Source organism: Armigeres subalbatus, chromosome 2 (genome assembly GCF_024139115.2).
Source record: "Armigeres subalbatus isolate Guangzhou_Male chromosome 2, GZ_Asu_2, whole genome shotgun sequence".
NCBI lineage: Eukaryota > Metazoa > Arthropoda > Insecta > Diptera > Culicidae > Armigeres > Armigeres subalbatus.
Window position 1 is genome coordinate 456,266,490 of NC_085140.1, and position 23,731 is coordinate 456,290,220.

The window sequence follows — 23,731 nt, forward strand, 5'->3', positions numbered from 1 at the left end:
TTTTGACCTTGGACTGAACAGAAATTGTAGCGGTTTGCAATCCGTGATCAGTTCAAACGTTGTGCCCTGCAGATATAGCTTAAAACGGTCTACCGCTCACACCAATGCTAGAGCTTCTCGTTCTGTTTGGAAATATTTGCGTTCCAGCTCCGTTAGCGACTTGCTTGCGTATGCAATAATTCGGCCTTGTCCATGTCTGCCCTTTTGCATTAAAACGGCTCCCAGTCCACAAGGGCTCGCGTCTGCTACTAGCACCGTTTTATCTTTAGGATTGAAGAATCCCAGGTAACTAATCTTCGCAACGGCTTGTTTAATTTCTTCAAATGCCGATTGATGAACTGACGTCCACTGGAAGTTAACCTCCTTCTTCAAAAGTGTGCGTAGTGAATCAGTTTTTGATGCTAAATTAGGAATGAATCTGCTAACATAAGTTACTAACCCAAGAAAACTCCTGAGTTCTGCAACATTGTCTGGCCTCCGAAATTGTTCAACGGCACTTACGCGACTTTCTGTTGGTTTTACCCCGTTGGCTGAGAGATTATGTCCTAGAAATTCTAATTCATCCTTGTTGTACTGGCATTTTGCATCATTCAGAAGCACGCCATACTCTTTAAAACGAGTTAAAAGCTTGTTTAACCGGGTATCATGTTCTTCTTGTGATTCACCCCAAACCATCACGTCATCAGTATAAGCTATCACCCCTTCTAGGCCTGCTGTTATAGTATCCATGACTTTTTGGAATGTTTCGGGCGCACAGCTGATGCCGAACATAAGCCGTTTATATCTGAGTAAATAGTAGTTAAATAAAGTAATTATTTTTATTCATTATTTATTCATCAAAAACAACTTTTTGGTACAATCCATTTACCTGAATAACCCGTATTTCGTTATGAACGTGGTAATAACGCGAGAGTCTTCGGAAATCTCTAATTGATGGAAGGCATCCTTCACATCAAGTTTGGAAAACTTAACCGCATCTTCGACCCCTGCCAGCAATTCTTCGATTAGTGGAAGTGGATGCAACTCCCTCTGTACAGCCTGGTTTGCGCGCCGCATATCCACACAAATCCTTACCTCCCCGGATTCTTTGAGGACTGGTACAACAGGGGAGACCCAAGCTGACGGTGCGCTCACTTTCTCAATAACGTCCTTATCGAGCAGATACTTAAGCTTATCGTGGATTTTCTCCTCCAGCGCAATTGGCGCTCGTCGATATCCCTGTCGTACTGGTTGCACCGCTTTATCTATCGGAATTTCCACCACAATACCCTTGATTTTTGGAAACGCCTTTTCTTGAATCTCGACTACTGATCCTATATCAAATCCCACTTTCAGGACATGGAGTTCTTTAGCTGTAGCTTCTCCCAGCAAATTTTGCTGCCCGTTCTGCGCAACATAGAACTTCGCAATTGTTTTGTTGCTACCAGCGTTAATCTCTGCCCAGAACATGCACTTGATCTGCATGGGCTGTTTGGTAGCATACGCTACAAGTTTCCGATCAACTGATGTTGTAACCCCTGATGTTTTCATTCCTGCCGCTCTAGCTCGCTCCCAAGTCGCTTCTTCGATGATGTTGGCATCTGCACCTGAATCGATAACCATGGGGAGTTTAACTCCTCCCACAACGAAATCGAAAGTGTTTTTCCCCATGGCGTAGAAAATTGTTTCCTCCCTCTGACTGTCCGCCGCAGTGCCATCAACTAGCCGTATCCGTTTCGGCTTCGAAGAGGTTACCTCAATCCCAGCGGGACGCTTCAAGCAGCGGTTCATAAAATGCCCAAGTTCGCCACATTTTATGCATTTTGCATTCGTTGCCTTGCAACCAACATCACCTTTAAGATGTCCCTTCCTGCCACACGCGAAGCAAGCTCTGTTGATCCACTTTGTTGCTATTATGGGCCGGAATTCCGAGTTAGGTCTTGGCCTCGAAAATTGCGGACGCTTGATCACTCTATTGATATTATCCTGAAGCTTACTTTCCCCATGAGACCGATCAAGTTCCTTCATCTGCTGTTGAACATCAGCGAGAGTTGTCCCCAGGGTAACTATCTCGTCCAGAGTCATGTCCTTCGCTAAAATGTGTCGACGCAGTTCATTCGATTTGCAACTTTCCACAATCTGCTCGATCAATCTGTCATCCACTTCTCGCTGATCAAAACGATCAAATTCACACCGTTTTGCCTGAATTCGGAGCCTCAACACAAAATCAGCGAATCTTTCATCTGGTTTCTGTTCGATTTGGCGAAATAAGTGCCGTTCGTAGTTACGCCTGCGCATTGGCTCAAAATGTTCATCGAGCTTCCGAACAGCCACATCATAGTATGGAGGATCACATACAACATGTGGAATTTCATCAACCCCTGGTAGGTGGTCGAAAATTTCTTGGAGGTCGGGACCTGCCAAATGCAACAATTGTGACCTCTTTTCCCATTGGGACGTTACTCCACAAGCGTCAAAATAACGTTCCAATTCACGCTTCCATTTCTGCCATTCAACTGGCAGACGAGATCTATCAGCTAGAATCTCAAATGGTCGAATGCGTCGTACGGCTTCCATCCTAACAAATTAAATGATAAGGATTGTCTTTATTTGACAATTATATAGAACAATCACGAAGCTGGATGGATGGATGCATCTGATTTATCAATGGTTCGTACCTACTACCATACTTTTTCAAAGGATAAGTCCATTTTCTCTCATCTCTCCCAATATTTATGGTGTATATAATAGAATGTTTAGGATGCATATAGTCACCTACCTTGTTACTCTTCTAGAAGTATACTCGCTGTCTTCGGTGTCATTTTCCGTATATAGGTAATGAATTACCAACCAACACCAATACATTGCACCTCTCAATCGTACATCGGTAGCGAAAACTAGAAAGGCACACCACTTCCGATCATATGTACTCAGGAACATAACAGTCTCCTCACCATGTTCTTCTGCACCACAGTTGCAGAAATTCACTGGCACCAGTTGCCAATCATCTATGTAAACAAGTGCACAACAACTTGCCCAACATAAAACACTGCACTCCTGTTGCAGATATTTTATGGCACACAGTTGCCGACTATGCTCTCAGGTATATAAAACGTTTTCACAATTTATTGTATAACAACAGCTGGCTCTGCACTCCTGTTGCAGATATTATATGGCACACAGTTGCCGATCTTTACACTCGGTATATAAGAACGTCTTCACAATTTACTATACTGCACCCCAGTTGCAGAAAATTTAGAGGCACCCTGTTGCCGATCATACGAATCTTATGTACATAATAATAGCCATTCTCGCTTAGGCCTATAACACCTCAGTTGCAAAACTGAAAGCACACTTTGCCGAACACCTCTATCTGATATACATAACAACTCTTCGTCCGTCTTTTCCTTTCGCACACCAGTTGCGACCTTACCGATGCATACAGATACTAAACACATAAGTATCCCTTTGTCGTACGTAAAAGACATTCACATGCTTATTTTACGTTTCTTGCAAAAATCCAGAGACACATAACCTTGATCAACTACATAACATGGTATCCATACCACTTTGTTCTACTTACGGGAATATCACGCACACTATTTTCAACTGATTACGCCGTTTCAGATACTGTGCATAACTCTGTTGGCACGTAAACCGCCTGATGCTCTTAGCACTCCATTTCTTTCTCACAGCTTTAGCACGCTATTTCTTTCATACACAACCAGTTTATACACATAATACCAAAGCACTTTTTCCATGCCATAGGCCACGCCATTTTCCGTAAACAAAAGATATTGCCTGGTTCTATCAAGCACATTTTGTTCAGCGCCATTTTCTTCTCCAATCTATTTTTTTTTTCTTGTCTCATCATTTATTCAAGACCCTTCTGATTTTAATCTGTTACACCTTTATATGAATTTGATAAAAAGTCTTTCTTGCATCCATCCAAAATTTCGCAATTGTTAGTTATTTTTAGCCTATACCTGCTTCCCGATCAATCACTCACCTTCCACTAATTCAACCGACTATAGTCATATATGTTTACTTCTCGAAAACTTATCGACTTCTTTTCTCCTCGTCGCCAAAATGTGATATCGGATCTTGTAGAAGAAAACACGTTTTATTCGCTCTACGGTCTGCACTCAACTCCTATACATTTCTCTTTATTTTCTACACGGTAAAAAATCAACACGCTCAATTTAACTGTTCCATCTATTGAATGATCAACTTTAAAATCACCATTATTGAAAATGATATTCCTTTGATTTTGAAGTGGTGTCACACCTTTCACAAGTGTGTTGAATGCAGACAATTCCATAACATCAACAGTGTTGATCAAAGTGCAACTCACTGGATGTTGAAATGATTAGCACTTCGATCAGCACCAATAATGTCTCCACTAGAATTGGAAGTGCTATGCTATTGAATTCACAGGTTCAATGCTATTGATTTAAGAGTGGAGCGATATTAGTGTTGTTCTAAAAATAGATGACAGTTCTTTCATCTGTTTTGCTTATTTCAAAAGGTACTTCGAAGTGTGAGATGGAGTCATGGTAAGACGAAGGACTTTCAAGCAAAAGGTATGTTATTCAAATCTAAGCTGAGGTAATTCTATTTTTTTATTTTGTTGTTTTATAATCAAAACATTGTGCACGTCAAATGGAAGTGGTGGTCTTTGAATGCGACGAGCTCATCTATCGATATTGATTTGATTCCAAAGTAGTGCATATTCAAATGCAGAACAGTTCGCATTGACGTGTATATTTTTTACCGTGTATCTTTCTTGTACATCTGTATTTGTGCCATCCCACAGTAATATCTCTGAAAGCTCAAGCTACTTACTAACACCGACACTACAGCGATCACCTCGTCAGAGCAGCCGACTAAAAAACAAAAAGGCAGTCTCAATTGAGTTGACACATCCTATCCTAGATTATCAGCCGTTAGCGAGGATCCATGGTAGAAGAATTCATCGACCACCTCGAAAATATCGCCGTCTATCGTAACACTGCATCCCAGGCGGGCCCTGTCGCGCTCCGCTCAGCCAGCAGCTTTTTGTGTAATTTTACTTTTAAGTATTGGAATCCCAAATAAAATATTCCGCATGATTTTTGATTTACGAAGACTTTTTCACTTTAACGAGTATTCCAAATCATCCGTTTAGCTTATTAATAATCAGTTATAAACGTATGTTTTGTTCCCGGTATAAAAATCCTTATGAAAATGAATTTACTAATTCTTGAATTGGATACACTCAGAGCCATATCGTGGACTCCCAGTGCCCTTGGCGAATCGTTTATTGAGCGCCCCTTTTCTACTAAGAGAAATCAAATACGTTAATTTTACATTTGGAGAACAATTTGAATCTCATACCTAAAAAATGTTTAATGGTTTAAAAATATTTCAAATAGCATTCAATATTCAGGGATGCATTGGAAGCTGATACCTGAAATCCACAAAGAAGGATCGAATAAAATACCCTTAACATTATTTGATGTATTGTGATACTTTTTGACGCAAATAATGTAAAGGAACTTGAAGAGCCCGGTTAGAATCTCACAATAAGGCTACGTTTTGTTGTGTAGCCTCTAAATCCCTGAAGAAGGTGATGAAATATACACCGAAACGTCGGAAAATAGACGCAACAACGTTTCAGCTGCTTCATAAGACTGAAAAAATCCCATCAAGACATCCCATCAAAAAAAATATACATTTAAACAAATATCGTGACGAAGGGGTCGAGGGGAGGAAGTTCAAAATCAATCATTTTTGCGTGATGCACTAAATGAATACTTCCTTTATGGTTTTTGCAAGCATCTGTAGTCTATGTTCGGAAATGGTTAAAACAGTAAAGATTACTTGTTTTGCTAAAAAAAATCCTAGAAATTACATGAAAAAAAAACTTAGACAAATCCAGATTTTTTTTTCCAAAATTCACGCACTGCTAGATCTTGTTGAGTCAATAAAATCCAACTTTAAAGGGAGTCGGACGATGCTCAGAAACGCAATCGGCTCTATTCTAATCAAGGAAAATCTAAATCTGAAGCGGGCCTGACCATGGTTTGGAACTACTATTGGACATATGTGGTTGGATTAATAAAAATTCCATTCTAGGGTGAAGTGACCTCGTGAGATTTCCAGAATCGCTATCGGACCTAGTCGAATCATGAAACAAAGTTACACTAAAGTAGATTGCTTGAAGGCCAGAATCGTCATCTGGAGTAAGCCCTTGGATGGTTTGGAGATGCCACTGGACCTAGTTTGGTCAATGAAATGAGGTAGGTTTATCGATGTTCGGAGTTGGTTGGAATCACTATTAGACCTCGTCCGGTCAAGTGAAATCAACATCGGATCTATTCAGAGAAAAGCAAATCCTATTCTGGATTGGGGCTGTTGGTGGTCTCGAGGCTCTTATACACATAGTTTGGTCAATAGAATCCAACTCTGTAACGAATCAGTCGAGGGCCGGAAATGTCATCGGCAGCAGGACGGTGAAGGAAAATATCCAACCCTCGATTTGATTAATATTAGAAAAAGAAAAAAATTGTCTTACAAACAATTCTAACAAAGCAAATATTTACGAGTTATCGATATTCCTCGATACGGAGTTTGGATATGGAGTTTTTTTTTTAAATTAAACAAGCAAATTGATATCAAATCGTAAAACCAAACCACTACAAACCAATCATAGCAGCAAAAGGACCCTTCGGAATTTGGTTAATCGCGTGGTAAAGGATGTATTCCTTTGAAGGAACCCACATGGAAAAACTGAATCATTTCTTCACTATTCATTCCTCACTGCTGAAACATAACGGTTCCGGAGGACTCTCGGTGGCCGTAATAGCAACAATCAATGTGAAACTGGCGATTTTTAATGGTTCCAGTTTCATAGACTATGAACGACCCACGGTCCCCAGAAATGTCATCAGTAGGCAGTACGTAATTTATTGAAAGTCCCTTTCAAATCGGTTTTAGTACAGTTACCATGGTTGTCTCATGGGTTGTTTTTTCAATTAACAATCGGCCAAAACAAAAAAAATCAAGACGATGCCTGCAAATCATTTATTGATACATATCTTTAAAATTGATCATTGTGTGAATCTATTCATTAATTTAATTTACAGTCTTGCAGGTGGACATTAACTCTCCAAATATTTATTTTTCTCTAGACGAAAACTTGGAAGCTTCAAAAAACAAAAAGAGAGCCTTTGTTGAATAAAATGGGAAGGAAATTCAAGTTTGCCGGCTCTTAATGTGCGCGAGACTAAGATCGTGATCAATTCAATGGCACACACTTCCTTCTTACCTTCCCATAATAAACTTTATGGAGTCCTTACAAAGGCAATGCTGTTATACAACCGCCCTACCCAAGTAACCTAAAGTTCCTTTAAGAATACGTTTTTCGCTTAAGCAGCTCAGTGAAACTGATTAAGCGAAAAACGTACTCTTGGAACTTTTGATTACCTGGGTAGGTTCATAGTTCAACTATGTTGACCGCCTGAGACGTCACGGAGAAGTATAAGTCAATGAGAAATAACGCTCTTCAATTTACGATTAGGTTGTCGACAACGATTGACCGCGTGGAATAAGCCATCCGAACTCACCAGAAGAAAGCGTCCCAGTCTAATTTGTGATTGCGATTGAGATTTTCAATATTTATTAGACTTGTCGTTTTATAACGTGTGTGTATTGGAGCTGACGCCGAAACGTCTTTGGTTCCAAGGTATGTCACGGTAGATGTTGATTCCAAACAGCGGATATTGCAGGGCGCCTTTTCCGGTACTTGATGATATTCCGGAGTCTCGGGTCAAGAGGGCCGCGATGCAATTGTCCGATGATTTGAGTGGCTCTGTAGATTCAGGCTAATGCTAACGGATAGAAGCTTCTTCTGACTCTCATTAGGCAGTTAAGGCTCAAGACTCCATCACAATATTTTGAAAATTAATGACTGTATCGCTTGGTTGTAATAGTGAGGTAACTGGTACGGAAAAGTGCAGCAGCAATAGATAAATTTTGTTTACAACTGGGGTGGGTGGAAATGGGGTGTTAAAAATATGCCAGCTGATGCATAATGTTGCCAGACTTGACGAAATGTTTATTCTATATCATAACACATGTTCACGGTGTATAAAATATATGGGTATTTATCGGTTTAAAAATTTTTATTCACCACTTGGAATTTAACAGAAGCTTACATAACATGTTTAAATATTTATTTCTGGTATATTTGTTCAATCCGACAAACAGCAATGACTTTTTCCAATTAACAAATCTGGCAACGGAGAAGAGATGATTATTTTCTTTTGTATGCACACCTTTGTTTGCGTGTTGGCTGGCGTATACGTTGTATTGTTCGGATTGAATGAAGTTGCATCGCGTAGATTTTGAACTCACCATTTCACTTATTGCGCTAGTGAATTTGAGTCTTCCGCATTTTATAGCATTCACAATACGGTCGTCAAATTTGTCTCTCACTTCGATTTTTGGAAAGCAGTTTTCGACAGTTTTTGGGCGTGAAGTGAATTAATTGGTAGTCAAGGTTGAAGAAAAATGTGAACCTCAGTTAGTGAATATGTTTTAGGAGTAATAAAATCAAGGAAACAATGGGAAAACAATCAAGTGAAAAATCAAGTGAGTGTGTATGTGTTTGATTCGAACGTTCGAACGTTAGTATGCGTTCGATGAACATAAGAATATCGGCCTAGGAAAAACGCAGTTTTCAGCGTTTTTCCAGCAGTTCCTCAGTAATTGCTAGTTTTGGTAAGTGGAAAATTAATATGGAAATGCCATGAATATATTATGATGGAGGGTAAGTCCGTAAAAAGCCCCAAAATGTTGAATTTAGTTCAAAACTTTAATAGTATTAGTGCGGATTCGAATAAAATCATCGTCATTGCCGGATTGATTACGGTTTATAGAGCCTTAACCTTGCAGATAACACTGTTGAATGCTAACAACGTGATTAGTTGGTGGGTACAAAAATGAGGTTAGAAGGTTACTAGAGGGAAATTATTGTTTGTGTCCCTACCGGACTCGTTCATTCGATACCAAATCGAATTACGTGTAGCGAAACTTTAACTCTTTAAGTGTTAAACAAGTTTCAGTACACTTTACAAACAAACTTCTGCTCCTTGCAATAGGAAAAGTTTCGGTTAAAGAGTAAAATTGGAGGAAAAGACATGAAGCAAATCTTACTTTCTGCGACCCTAGTAGTTTTTTGTACTACGTTAAACTCACACTTCCTTCTATTTGTGGCAGTATACTATTATACATATGGCAATCTGTTTTGCTATTTGGCAGAGTATCGGCAGTACGCGGCAGTATATGCGCGTCTTTAAAAACAATTGAAATTGTTTCTATTTTAATTTTACTATTTCTACATCAGTTCTGAAGTGCGCATGCAAATAATATGTTGTCTTTTCATTTTTAGGTTCAACAACTTCTTTTCCTGTATACATAATCTATTAAACTTTTTGTGACCGATTAAAATCGATTTTTATTTGTACAATACGGCTAGGAATCAAATGTCTCAACGGTAATAACGGTAAAGGGGCCCCCACAATGATGAGCGCAGCGGCGCGTTTTGACAGTTAACCCATGTATTTTCTGTCAAAACCTGCCGCTGCGCTCACCATTGTGGATGGGCCATAACACTTAAGCCAGAAAATCGAGCCTGTAACAAGCGCGGTGTCCTCATCATCAATAGACATAGACCGCTGTCATCATTGAAAAGTAGTATGAAAAAAAAATTGCGCCCGGGACATCCTGGCTACGATTTGGCGATGGGCTAAACAATAGCATGACAGTAGCCTGCAGAAAATGCAATGCAACGGAATGGCGACGGAAGCAGCTAGATAAATATAACAGAAAATGTATGAGCTATCTGTCAAATCTTGCCGTTTGCAATGGATGAGACAAGGTTAATAGAGGGTTGAACTTCGTTGATTCTTTCTTGGGCACATATGCATCTAGTTGCTATCAAACCTTTTCGTACAGCTATAGTGTTTACTTCAATCACTGCTCTAGTAAATGCTCTGTCATCGTATGTAATTTGGGAATTCAAAATAATAGGCAGCCTCTTCCAAACATACAAGAAGTCATGCGTTCCGTTGTCTCCTTCATTAGTTTATTCCTTTACAATTTTGTACAGTACCCTATCTTGAAAACCAGAACAAATATACAAAGGGAAATGCTGGTATGGCTTCGAAAATTCCTCGATCTTTCCGTATGCTGTTCAATCCAGATTAGTTTTACTTGTAACTAACTGTTCTGAGGGTGATTCTGAGGCGCTTCATTAGTAGCTCAGCCTTATGTAGTTCTATTTTTGGGGCAAAATCCACTTGCTACTGTAATGCACCGAAGGTATGGTAGTAGGAGCAGTAGGCAGTAGGAGCAAATGTAAGCTATCGAACGTGTCCATAGGTTTTGAGCTATAATGCACTGTAGTGGTACCGATGACGAGTAGAAAAGTTGACCTCTAATAAGCGATGTATACACACATCTGAGTGGAGTTTGAATAGCTCCGTTGCCCACATAAAACTAGTCTACGTAAAGACCATAGAAGAATAGGTAATAGAGTTAGGAGTAAGAAAGTTCAATTTCAAAAATCTATAAATGATATTTCAAGAATTTTTGTGTGTAATTTCCGAAGAACATATATAAAGACAATTCGGAAACAAGGTGGTTGTCCATTTGAGACGACGATTCAAAACAAATTAGACATCGATTGCTTCAGACTAGGATTTCAAGTTTAAACAACTACGTAATCAGCGAAGCGTTACGAGATCAGTTCACCAGTGGTGGGATTTCCAGAAATAAGTGGCCAAGTTGCGAACAGAAAAGCACTCGTCGTCACTCCCGAAAACATCCCGAGAAGAATTAAAGCGAATAAGTTGGTCCTGATCAGTGAATTCCGCAATTGAGTTCCGCCCGAACAGGTCATGGTTTTCTCAGTCCAGTCTTGTAAAAGCTTATGCTGGATTTAACTTCGGTAAATATTCCATAATTGGATATTTCCATTAATAGAATCAACTGCTAAAATCGATTAATTTGTTATATAGATTGGCTGAAATTCGTTTTGAAACCACGAAGAATTCAATATGCACTGTGGAAAGTTGCTTATCAGCTTCGAAGATAATCACTGTAGTGGCATACTTTTTTGTCTTTGTCCTTTTGTCCCTATATCATATGGCCAATGATTCAACCTAAAAGAAAGCGAAATTATTAAATGACGAAGCAAATCATAAATTTATCTCCAATCTGTTCCTAAAACACCACAGACATCGACCAAAAATAATAAATAAACAAATGCGACAAATACCCATGACTACGGTAAAAAATTAGAACAAATTTAAATTCAATTTGGATTGCTTAGTTTTACTGGGTACCGATGGGTACCAAAGAGCTTAGTACACAGGAACCATGAAATGAGTACTAATTTGCTCCGACCCCAACATCTTGATAATTATATCTATGGTAATAGGGCCCAAAAACTTTACCAATCGCAATGTGGGTATCAAACATCATGATTTTCAAATAATTTTATAAGATTTTATCAAATTTCTTTTTATTCAATATTCAGGTCAAAACCACCAATCCGCCAATTATTTCGATATCTTTGCAGATACGTATTTCGACCACAACTGTGTGGTCGTCTTCAGTGTCTCGTACTTGAGTCGATTTATGATTTATTTATTACAGAGTACATACATTGATTTTGACGCCCCCCTGAAGGCTGGCGCCCTTGGCGGAGGCAAACCTCGCCAACCGCACGCTACGGCGCTGGACACTAAGTTGTTTGAGAAACTGCATAAGTCCATTTTACACTATTTCAAGAAAACAACAAAAATCTATTTTTGAACAAATTTGCACCGAATCTTTCGATTTCTTCGATACAGATCAATAGTTTTTGGCAAAACTCAACACCCTGGGGCACTTTCAGTGCAAAAAATGTAAGCAGTACTCCACAATTGCTCTTCAAAGTCCGTGGACATATGTAGTTTCTCAAACAAACGGAAAAATGAACAAAAAATTGTTTTTTTCGTGTTTTTTGCCAGAATACGTATTTTTGGACGAGGATTCAGAATATATAAAAAAGTTACATATGCAGTTTCTCAAGCAAACGGTTCACTTTTATTTTGCTCAGAATCAGAAGAGTCCACCCGAGGCTAAGGTGAAACAGCAAGGAAGCAGAAGAAGAATAAGTGTCATAACAAGAGAAAAGAAGCAGCGTCTTTGCAGATCTCGTTTCAGGTGCTTAGTAATGTGGTGAAAATTTCTTTCAGTTAAACTTGTTTTTGTATATAATAGTGCGCTAAAAAAATTGATTTGAAAAGTGAATTTTTCTCGCATAATTCATACAATCGGTTGGTTGCTGTTAGTAGCTGTAAATGATGTACAAGGGCTTGAAAAACATAAATCGATTCTCTCATTTAAAGCGGAATCTCATTTGAAGCGGAAGAGTTGATTTGAGCCATATTTTCTTTAAAGTGACATGCAATTGTATGATAATGATTGCGTCGTTATCGATCCAAACAGCATCAGTGATGGCTGTCGGCGGTGGTTGCTGCAGACAATTTCTTCGTCTATAGCCATTCAACGGTATAAAGGTAAATTTTCTCGCAAGGTTCGGATAGTTGATGCGTTGCTGATATAAATTATGAAGAATTATAACTGAAAATAAAACAAGCATTTTCTGACGATTACTCTATTGATATAATAAAGCTATTTTCTCGAGCGCGAGTCACTCAGTTAATGATTGGAAGTGAAAGTTTCTCGCAATTATCAGTCATTTGGTTTTCGCTCAATTGAAAATTTCTTGTTAGTTGTAGTAAATTCTCAATAAGGTTTAAAGAAGCGTAAACCAAATTTTCTCTTTCAAAGAGTTGATTGGAGACAAATTTTCTTCAAATTGAAAGTGGCGATTATGGCGTCGGGGGCGTTGCGGTCAGTCGGCGGTTGTTGCTGAAAAAAAAAGTTCCGCGCTATCGTCTGTGGCCATTTATCAGTATAAAGAGTAATCTTTTTGCAAATTCAAAAAAGGCAAATCAAACCCTCTTCTTTGTATAGTAATGGTCCTGACAAAGGACCGATTTTTAAAATTGTGCGCCTTTGCAACGATTTCACTTGAGTGCTCTTCCCACTGACGATGAGTTTTCTGCAGCATCCACCGCCGACGGCCGTCATTTTTGGATGAACTTTCACTTCGTTGAACATTTTCGGTCCAACAAATTTTCGCCGGTGTATAATTGTGTATTATTTCGTGACGGTCTCCAATTTTGAAATTTTTATTTTGCACCCTGTATCCGAGCCTTCCCCTTAGACGTAGTTAGCGTCAAAAAAATGAAATAATCCTCCAAGGACTCCGTTAAGAATCCTTTAGTGATTCCGAAGGGAATATTCCAGAAGTTTCCGAACCAAATCATTGAAGTATTCTGAAACAAATCGTCAAAGAGTTCTGAAGCAAATCTCCGAACGATTCGCAAACAAATCTTCGTACAATTCCGAAGCAAATCAACGAGATATTTTGAAGCAAATCCTCCTTGGATTATGAAAGGTATTCCCCACAGATTCCCAAGAGTATACCTAAACGAAACCGAAAGGAATCCAGTGTAATTTTTTTTTGGATTCCAATTGAAATGCTTCGATGATTCTGAAAGGAATTCTTCAGAGATTTGAATGAGAATTCTTCTCGGATTCTGTTGGGAATTCCTCTCGGATTCTGATGAGAACCCTTCTCGGATGCTAATGGGAATTGTGGAGACTGCTGTAACTCCAGTCCGTGTGGATGACCACATGTCTCTGACTGCTGGCGAAGTACCACGATTGCTTTGATTGATATTTAAGTGGCTTACCGCTGTTGTTCATATCAAGCTTACTTTGATTTTTTTAAATCAATTAGATACTTCCTTTCCATAATTAACACCAAGTGAAATTTCACTGACACACAGGAATCTTTCCCAGAAATGAGGATCAAGCTCATTTGTCTTCCTCTCAAACATTTTTTTTTCAAACTTTTTCAATAATACATTTTGCTATATGTTAAAAATTGATATCACTGCTAACTTACTTTTCAAAGGGAGGGCTAATCCCACCTTATTTACGCCAATGGGCATAATTGGGTCCTAAAGCCCTACCTCGTTTATAGTTGCAAACGATAGTGCATCGGACAAGAATACTTGAACCGATGTTATAAAAAATCTGGTAAAAGTCTAAATCAGTAAAAATAATATTTTTATGTTTAATACATTTTGAGGCAAATATTGGCCTGTGCAACATTTCAGAACGAATCAACCATCAGCCCAAGACGTCATTCCCATATATTAACTGTCAAAGGATGAGTCAAGTGCCCTGCGGTGTTTTGCTAGTGCGTTTGAATGCTTACGTCAAACAAGACCAAAAATGTCGAGGAAGCATTTTTCATCTATTTTCAAATTTCAAATTAATCAATGTTCCTTTCAATTTTTGAGTCAAAAGAAAAACTGACGTGTTCAGGATGATTAACTTCATCGTTCCCTGAAATAAAATCGAATATCGGTTCTTCATTTTAGGACCCAATTATTTACATCACGTACAAAGTGATCTTCGTGGCCATGCAGTTAGCTACGTTAGTCAAATTTTGGAAAAAGTTCATAGCATTAGAGAAGTTAAAATTGATTTTTCAACTATAAATGGTTATGTTTAATTTGCTTATGGCATGATTGGTGATAAACAGCTGCTTACGAAGGATTGAAAGAGGAAAGTACGCAAGGGGGTGCAAGACTAAAATCGGGGAAGGGCCGTTTGACCGAAGGCCATTACGCCGTAAGTTGTTTGGCACAATAAACCATTTTGTCGAACAGACCATTAGGCCGAATAGGACATTTGACCTAAAAAGTCATTTGGCTAAACAGGTAATTTCACCGAAAATTCATTTCGCTAAATAGGAAATTTGGCCGTAGAGATCCTTCGGCCGAATAAAATTACCGAAAAGGTCATTTGGCAAAGTAGTTCATTTGTCCGAATAGATCATTTGGGTTTATAAATCATTTGGACGAAAATGACATTCTGCCGAGAAGGTCATTTGGCCGAATAGGTAATTTGATCGAACACTGTGAAAAGTGAGAAGTGTGAAATGAGTAGTGAATTGTAAGACGTCTCACTACTCACCTCGCGATTCCCACATTTTACAGTGAGAAATAAAGAGTGAGCAGTGAGATGTCTCACTTCTCACACCTCATTTCTCACTGTTCAAATGACCTTTTCGACTAAATAACCTATTCGGCCAAATGACTTTCGGCCAGAAAAGTTTCGTCCTAATAATTTGTTCGGCCTTGCAGCATTCGGCAAAATGGCTTTTGGCCGAATGGGTTTCAGCCAGACGACTCTTCCTCCATTTAATTCGATCACTAGGTTGCAAATACAGATATTCAGTCTTAAACTAAGTGGAGGTGGTATATTGATCGTAGTTTAATCCTTGATCTAGAACTCAAACAAAGGCGTCCTACCGCTCAGGCGGTGTTCGTCGCAAAAATTGTAACTAGCTAGACCGACTGTCTTGAATCAACTGGTCAAGGTACACTATAGCTTTATCGACCTCATACAATTATGGAATGCTTGATTTCAATGGTATCTCGGCCATCGTGCTCCGGAATAAAATTAGAAGAGAGTTTTCAACTCAACTTCGTGACGATCACATTTCGCAATAACTTTTTCTTGTTACTCATGTGGTATTCAGCAGCAATAACTACATACTAACCTAACAGTCCCTCCTTTTCCCAACTAACTTTAAGAACTTGTCCGGCATCTTTGTTGATCTACATTTGAGTGCCGCTGAATCATGTACTTTAACAGAACATGTGGCAGTAAATCCCAACCCGTATTCACTTGAATCGTAGTGAAATTTGCAACCTTTGATATGTGCAGTAAGTCTAAGGTTTGTTCTTATTGGCATTACATACCCCACTGGGACATTGGCGCTCCGCTGCTTAGTGTTCATTCAGCACTTCCACAGTTGTTAACTGCGAGGTTTCTAAGCCAAGCCACCATTTTTACATTCGTATATCATGAGGCTAACACGATGATACTTTTATGTCTAGGGAAGTCGAGACAATTTCCAAACGGTAATCGAACCCAGCCATCCTCAGCCACTTATAGCTGTGCATCTTACCGCTAGGTCTAAGCTTTTCTAAGCTAAATTATTAAATTTGATTAAAATTAATCTGAACAGATCTATATTCGAACAAATTGCAAATCATACGAACTGCTAAATAATAGGGCCATTGCGACCCTTGCTCCATCACCGTCCGCCCCGCAACAAAGAACTCCCGAATCAGAATTGCGCACTTGCAAATGAACCAAAATCGTCACGCACCATTTGCAAAAACCCGAACGACGTCGCTGCCAAATCCTATTGCCGTTGGTGATGCTCGTGATTAGACTCAACTTGTCATAATTACAAATTGTCTTCGGATCCGTGGGATGGTGCTCCGTGCTGGAACGAAAATAATTACTCATCTTGCAGCAAACCATCAATCAGTTGGCTTCCCCGCCATCCAAATACTTAAGTAAAAGGGGCATTCGGATTCGTGGAAATCCTCTGTTTCGTATGGATAAGCCCAATTGATTGCTGTGTGGAGTTGATGATGGCCAAGGGCAATTTTCGGGCCGGGCCTGTCTACTCGTCGGCGCATTCGTGGATACTAAATGGACACTAATTTGACGATCGTTGTCACTTTATTAAGCATTTCAGCAAAGCATTTGATATTTTCCAATTAAGTTTATTTTAATCATGAAGGACAGGAATAATCATTCTGCTGAAATGTTATAGACAGAATTTGAAATAATTACAGTTGAAAGTTGAGATGTTTATAAGGCGATATAAATAATTGGTCTTGTCTAATGTCAGAAAGCAACTTGGACGGCCAGCATTCAGGTCAACTAATAATAATTTATTCACTTGATTTTGATAACTCTGGTAATAGATTACTTGTTCCCCTTTTGGCGCTAGAGTTCTCTTCAAAAATTCACAATTCTCAATATTTCATAAACCGAACACCACCCTTTCCCGTCGTAGTTTGTTTGTGGTTAGTTAGTTGTGCCGCTGGAGGTCGAACAAACATTCGTGAACTTCCTGGAATTTTCGTCCTGATTTTCTTTTCGCCGTCAGCTGAGGCTTCGACGGCTACAGCAGCAGACATCGAGTATAACCACGTTTCTGCCGTTCCTGTTACAGTTGTTCCAGCGAGGAGAGTGAATCGTAAATAGCGGAAACGCCTACATGAATTCTTCATGAACCACATGAACTGAAATCACAACAACTATATACCGAAAACCAAAGCTCATAGTCTGCTGTAGCTGGCACATCCAACAGTGAACATTCAACATAGTACCAAACTGGCCATAAATATGCATTACGTGCCACCGCCAGGAACAGCAGCTCCCATTTCCAAGAATTTTCACCAGCGGAGACTCGACTTGAGAACCGAAAACTAGCGAGGCTCCCATTTACGGTGGGGCGGGGAGGTGGTTGATTGTGTTGTGTGCTTTCTGCTCTGGTGGGCAGGAGCGGCCTAAGGAGCTTCTAGGATGATTAGGAATAAAAGTTAATAAATTTTAAATAATGATGGCGAGGGGTCCGAACAGCTTGATACCGAGCCATGCCATGTTAGACACAATAATCCGGGGATATAGAAAATAACGATTATTTCCCTATGGAATGGGGTGGATTAAAATTTGCTCTGTGGTATTGTTTGGTTGCTTTTGATGGACAATCGGATTACTTCTCTAATGATCCATCAATTCTTCCTAGCCTAAAGATTTTATGGTTGAATAAATGGCGTTGTATGGCATACTAAATAAGCTGAACATCATCTAATAAAAATCTGAGAACCAAAACATTCAGAATGAAACAACACTTAGAGAAAATGTTGTTGTAGAAAGTTCTTTTTCTTGGCGATTTGACCTATTGGTTTCTTTTGAGTACAAACGTACTTTACTGAAAATAAAATAATCTTTTTTGGAGCATAATCGGTGTTGAATTTTTGGTTTGCGGCAACATTGCAAGCAGCGAACTGGTACAAATGTTTCCTGCAATAAGGACTCCTGAGATATTTTTGGGGCTGCCCTATCGTTAGAACACCCGTTGATGATTTTTTCGTTTGGCCACCCTACTGTTCGTTGTTTGAACGCAAAGCGACCCTGCCGCACTCATAGTAGTTCACTGGAACTGGATCATGGATCACTGGATCACTGGAACGCCTCATTCATCGTAAAACAAGTCCCATATTTGCTTAATTTCCTATTCATATGGAAGAAATATGCAATCATGGGCAGTACAGGTGTGGACCAAACCCTACAGAAATATTAGTTCAACGAACATTCACTCTTTCGAGAGAGAAACTCTCAGCAGGGTTGCCGAAGATGGCCGATGGCGACCAAATGTGACGTCTAGCATAGTAGAAAATCGAGATGGACGACTTGCGAAGTTTGATGTTTCTTAGAATCCATACGTTAAACCTAATTTCGGATGTGGTGCGCTATATAGCGCATCACCAAATTAAAACAGTTAGGTTTAGCGAATGGATTGTGAGAAAAATTCAATTTCGCTAGTTGCCTATTTCGGTTTTCTACTGAATTTATAATAGAAGAGGAAATGACGGCTTTGGCAGGTTTTGTTCTATTATTGACGGGGGGGGGGGGGGTTGTTGACCAAATATTATGAAATTTGGCCACAATATTCTTTGATATGCAAAGAATGTTTAGGCCAAATTTGAGCATATTTGGTTGTAGATTGGAATCTATTTTTCTCACTTCTCAATTATCATTCATTCCTAACACTTCCACAGTCATTATTGTTCGGCGAAACGCCATTTTTGGCCAAAATTCCTAACGGTCAAACGATGTTTTCGATTATATGACTTGTTCGGCTCAACATTTTTAGCCAAATGACATTTTCGGCCAAAAAACCTTTGCTACTTAAAGTCTATTTAAGCCCAAATATCTATTATGATAAGTATCAATTTCGGTGCCAAAAGACAATTTCGGCCAAATGGCCTTTTTTTCAAACGACCATTTCGGTCAAATGGCATTGTCGGCTAGACGACTGTTTGATGAAATGGCTTTGCTGGCAAAATGACCAAATAACTTCGGCCAGATGGGTTTCGGCCTAAAGGTTTGTTCGATCAAATGGCATATTCGGCCAACCAACTCCCGACCTAGTGCTCCAATGAGTTTCGTAGAGTACGCTGATGGCTTCTTCGGTGGACCAGGTGACTAGTTAGTTCTACCACGTGATTCTTCTGTCGTACAACACAGACTCGGCCCTCGCATGGTGACGACGGCTTGACATTGGCGATTGTTACCTACCGCACATGAAGGATGGCTCGTCCTTGGTTTCGATTAATGCAATGGATATACGTAATACATATTAGGGTTGTTTCTTAGTTGGGTTCATTCAGTCAATAAAGCCAAAATCAGAATCTTGTGAAAAAATTAACTTTTCTATTTAACTTTTATTAACTTTTTTCAAGCCAAAGGACACCGCCGCCTGGACTGAAACCAATACATTTTTTTTAATTGCGCCGCCGACGCCGAGCGATTAGGTTTGGTACTTGTAAAGAAGTTCGTCTAGAAGAAAATTTTCTATTGCACTTATTTTTTTGAAAAAAATCGACTGTTTTGGGACTTAGAAAAAAATGTCTTATGGCGAAAACAATTTTTCATCGAATTTAAAAACCGGACGTTACGCAAAAATTTCCTAATTCTTGAAATATGCCCCTATGCTTAGGAGGGCTTCCGGTTTTTAAATTTGATGAAAAATTGTTTTCGCCATGAGAAATTTTACCAAAGTTCCAAAACAGTCGTCCCAAAATACAAAAAATGTTGTAAGAGAAAAAATCTATTTTTTTTCATTTTTTTAATGGCATCGGATCTCGACGTTGCATGCATTTTTAGGTCATTTGGCGTCAAAAACAAAAATTCGTTTTTCGAGTTTTCCTTTCCATGAAAAACTTTCAATATTTTTGATATTTTTTTTAACTTTTACTTTGATATTTTTTTTAACTTTATTGTTAACACCGCAATTGGCCTAGAGTGCCTACTAACACTACCACGTAGGACGAAGATACTAGGGTAAGGGAGGTATTTTGGACCACTTTAGGAGATGGCCGAACAATTTTTCGAATAAAAGTTAGATTTTGTAATAATGCAAGATGAATTCCCTAAGCAACTAAAAAGTGGTGAATGCTAGGTAGGATTTGTAGATAAAAATGTTGTAAATCCCACCGATAGAGCCAAAATATCATAAATTCTGAAGATATGTTAGATTAAATTTTGGACCAACTGTTTTTATTTTGGACCACCTAATGGACCTCTCGAATAATTTTGTATTGCTTGCAAAATTATGTTACTATTAGATTAAATTAGTGATCTCCAGCATTTTCGGCGTTTTCATTCTTAAAGTCCTTGTTAAGCAATACATTTTTATAAGCACTAAAAGCTTAGAACAATATCTACCAGCTAAGGGTATTGAAACTAATATCAATGTCAGTACCACTCGGTACAGCATCATCAAAGTAAAACAAACGTGCGGCCCATGGCCATGATGCATGCACCTGGTCACTCCTACCATGCCATATTTTTAATGTAGTTTTCCAAATCTGTTCATTTGCGACATTCATATTAATGAGTAGCCCCGTTCTTCCTTACTCGCCGGAGACGAGCCTGACTAGGGCTGAAAGTCTCCTTAATAAAGATATTAAAAAAAAATTCTTACTCTTTGCACATTATATTACCAAAAGAAACATAATCGTAGACCGTGGAACTCTGTTGCATTGGCAAGCAGCACGGACGGAGAGCTCTAGCAAAGATAGGTTCTTGTCATGTAGTTTTCTTAACTATTTTCGTATGGAAGTAATGAAAACAGTTACATGTTGGTTTAATAGACATTTTTTAAGGCTTACATCAATGAACGGTAATTCATAAATGCAGTACGAATAGTAATCCATTAATGGTTTGATACTAGAGAAACAAATGGTTGGTTAAATCAAAAGTTCAAGAGATCTAGAATTTTGAAAGAAGATATGTCGAAAATATGTTCAGTTCAATGAAAAATGAACCTATTTTGGACATGCCTTAGAATACTGTTTTTAAACTTACAATGTTTTGCTCGAGATATGAAACTGCTTCAATTAGGTTGTAATAACTCAACAAGATAATTCACATGTTTAAAATCTATGTACAAATAGACTTACAGCTTTTGAAAGTTGACTTCAATTTTACAATGTCTTCTTGGTTTTGGTCCAATCCAGCCGGAATGGGTAAATGCGTGAAAATATTCTTGAAAATTGCTATATTTTTAAGAAACAAATGTAGGAGATTCCTCATGGATAGTTTCTTTTTGCAATAAAATTTAAATGTAGCATGTTTTGTTTAGTTTTGTGTGATATAAATGCAAAATTCAGCTAGGTGGTCCAAAATATGAGCCCGGTCCAAAATACAGCCGTTACCCTAGTGGCATACCTGTTTGTTTTTGTCCACTTGTATCGTTTGATGCTGCTTCGGGAAAGAGGAAAAGGAGAGATGACGTAGATGGCACCTATTGAAATGAAGAAGTAAACAAATGAATTATATGGAGAAAGTAAAAGTTATTGCTGCTATTTTGGTTAATTGGATAGAATGCATTAGAGTTATTATAAGTGAGGAAGTAAATTGTTATGCAAAGAGGATTCTATCTTCGAAACAAAGTTGCCAGTGCTACAATTGCCCGGGAAATGGTTGTTGTGTGAAAGGGGAGAGAAGAACCAAATGTTGTGAGTAATTGAAAATATGAAATTTAGTTAACAGAAATAATAAATTTAAATGTTTAGTTTTAGCTGCTACCAAAAAAAAGGGACTGCTTAGAAAACTGGTTTTTAATCCGAACATTTGTTAAGGGTAACTATACCAATAGTGGAGGTACGAGTAGATCAACAAAAGAAAATATATTTTCAAAATTGATGATTATGAGAAATTTAAAGTTTTAATACCTTAGCCAATAGATAAACTAATAAATTTGCAATAGATAAACTAATAATTTTGGTTCCCATAGTTATCCATTGATTTCTTATGAGACTCGCCAATATTGGTATAGTTGCACCACTATAGGTGCAAAGGAGTCAATTGTGTTAAAGAAAATCATTGTTTTCAATAGTTTTTCGGGTGAAATATTTTGCACCCTACTCCCTACTCAATTTACTCCCTACTCAATTTCCCTAGTCTGGTGCGGCTAAGAGCTCTGCCGTAACCCCTGCCGTTACCCCTTACCACCGTCTTTGCTGGGTGGGTGGACCTTTCTCCTTCCTCCCCTGGTTTTGGACGTACCTGGCCGGGGTTCAACTTCCCAGCCCCACTACCCTTGTTCGGGGTACTAACCCTCCGCGTTTTGGAGCGGCCCCCAGGGAGCTCATCCTCTGGAGACTGTCTCCCCCCCTTTTGTGTCTGCTCCGTTGGAACTGTCACCCCCCTCGTGCCCGCAAATACTTGAGCCTCAGTCTGGGTAGACCTTGGCACCACCGTCTTCGCCGGCACGCCCTCGGTCGATTCGACCTTGCCCAAATCCGCGAACCCTTGGGCCTCAGCCTCGACTCCACGGATTTCACGGGTTTACACTTGACCGTCCCGACCGCCCACTCCAGCTTTGCGTCCAGCATCGACTTTCGACTTCCGTCTATACCCAAGTAACATTTCAAGTTTTATTCCGCTCTAGAAATGGTTTTCAAGATCGAATTACAAGAACTGACAATAAAACCCATTACTACATGATTACCTTCTGATGACCACTATAAGAGTAAGATAGATTACCACTATAAACCTCTTATAAGAGTATATAAAAATCCGTTTCAAGCCGCCCGCAAAAAAGGGAATTTGGCTGCGGCTGCTGTCAAAAATTTGCTTTGAAAAAGAGAAACAAAATCTTGCAAACAAATAATAACAAACTAAAGTGTTGATGAAAATCATGATGAGGATGACTACAAAATAATACTTTTTCAAGTTTTTTTTCCAATGTACTTTCATGGAAATGAGGTGCGCGCTCGATTTCATGGTGAAAGCTAGTGCGAAAATGAGATTAGGCACTACGCGCCCGTAAAATAATATAGTTTTGGGCAATGAATTTAAAATTATTATAACATCAATAACGTAAATCTTTACTAAATTAATTAATATTACACCCAAATATGTTTGTTTTTTATATCCTTTACCAAAAACGTGTCTTTTGCGGCGAAAATACCGTCTAATCATAAATTCCAGTGATAAATTTCACTGACTTGAAGATGGCTCTCCATTTCCAATATGGCCATCATAGATTTCGATCAGAAAAATGTTGCTCTTATTGAACACCGTTATAAACCCCTTGCAATGTAAATATTCTTATTGGGGTTATTCATTTGACCACATTACTACCCAAAATTATGGCTTTGATCAAGCTTTGAAAATTGGACTTATTATGCTCTTCGTTACAACCGTAGAGCTGCTAACAAGACCAGTCGGCATTTGACGTTTGAAGCTTTTCGAAAAGATTTATTAGAGGTTCATTGATAGCAATAAGATCGCCAATAAATCTGAGCAACTAGCCATGGTGACTGCTTTCATAAAACCGCTATAAGAATTAAATAAATCTAACAGGCATGAAAATTGTTACTTGGGTAACCTCTACCGGCGTAGCCGAAGAGAAGGTTAGGTGACCCACGCTGGCGCTGCGTACTGAGCTGCCGACTATTGCCTCTGGCCTCCT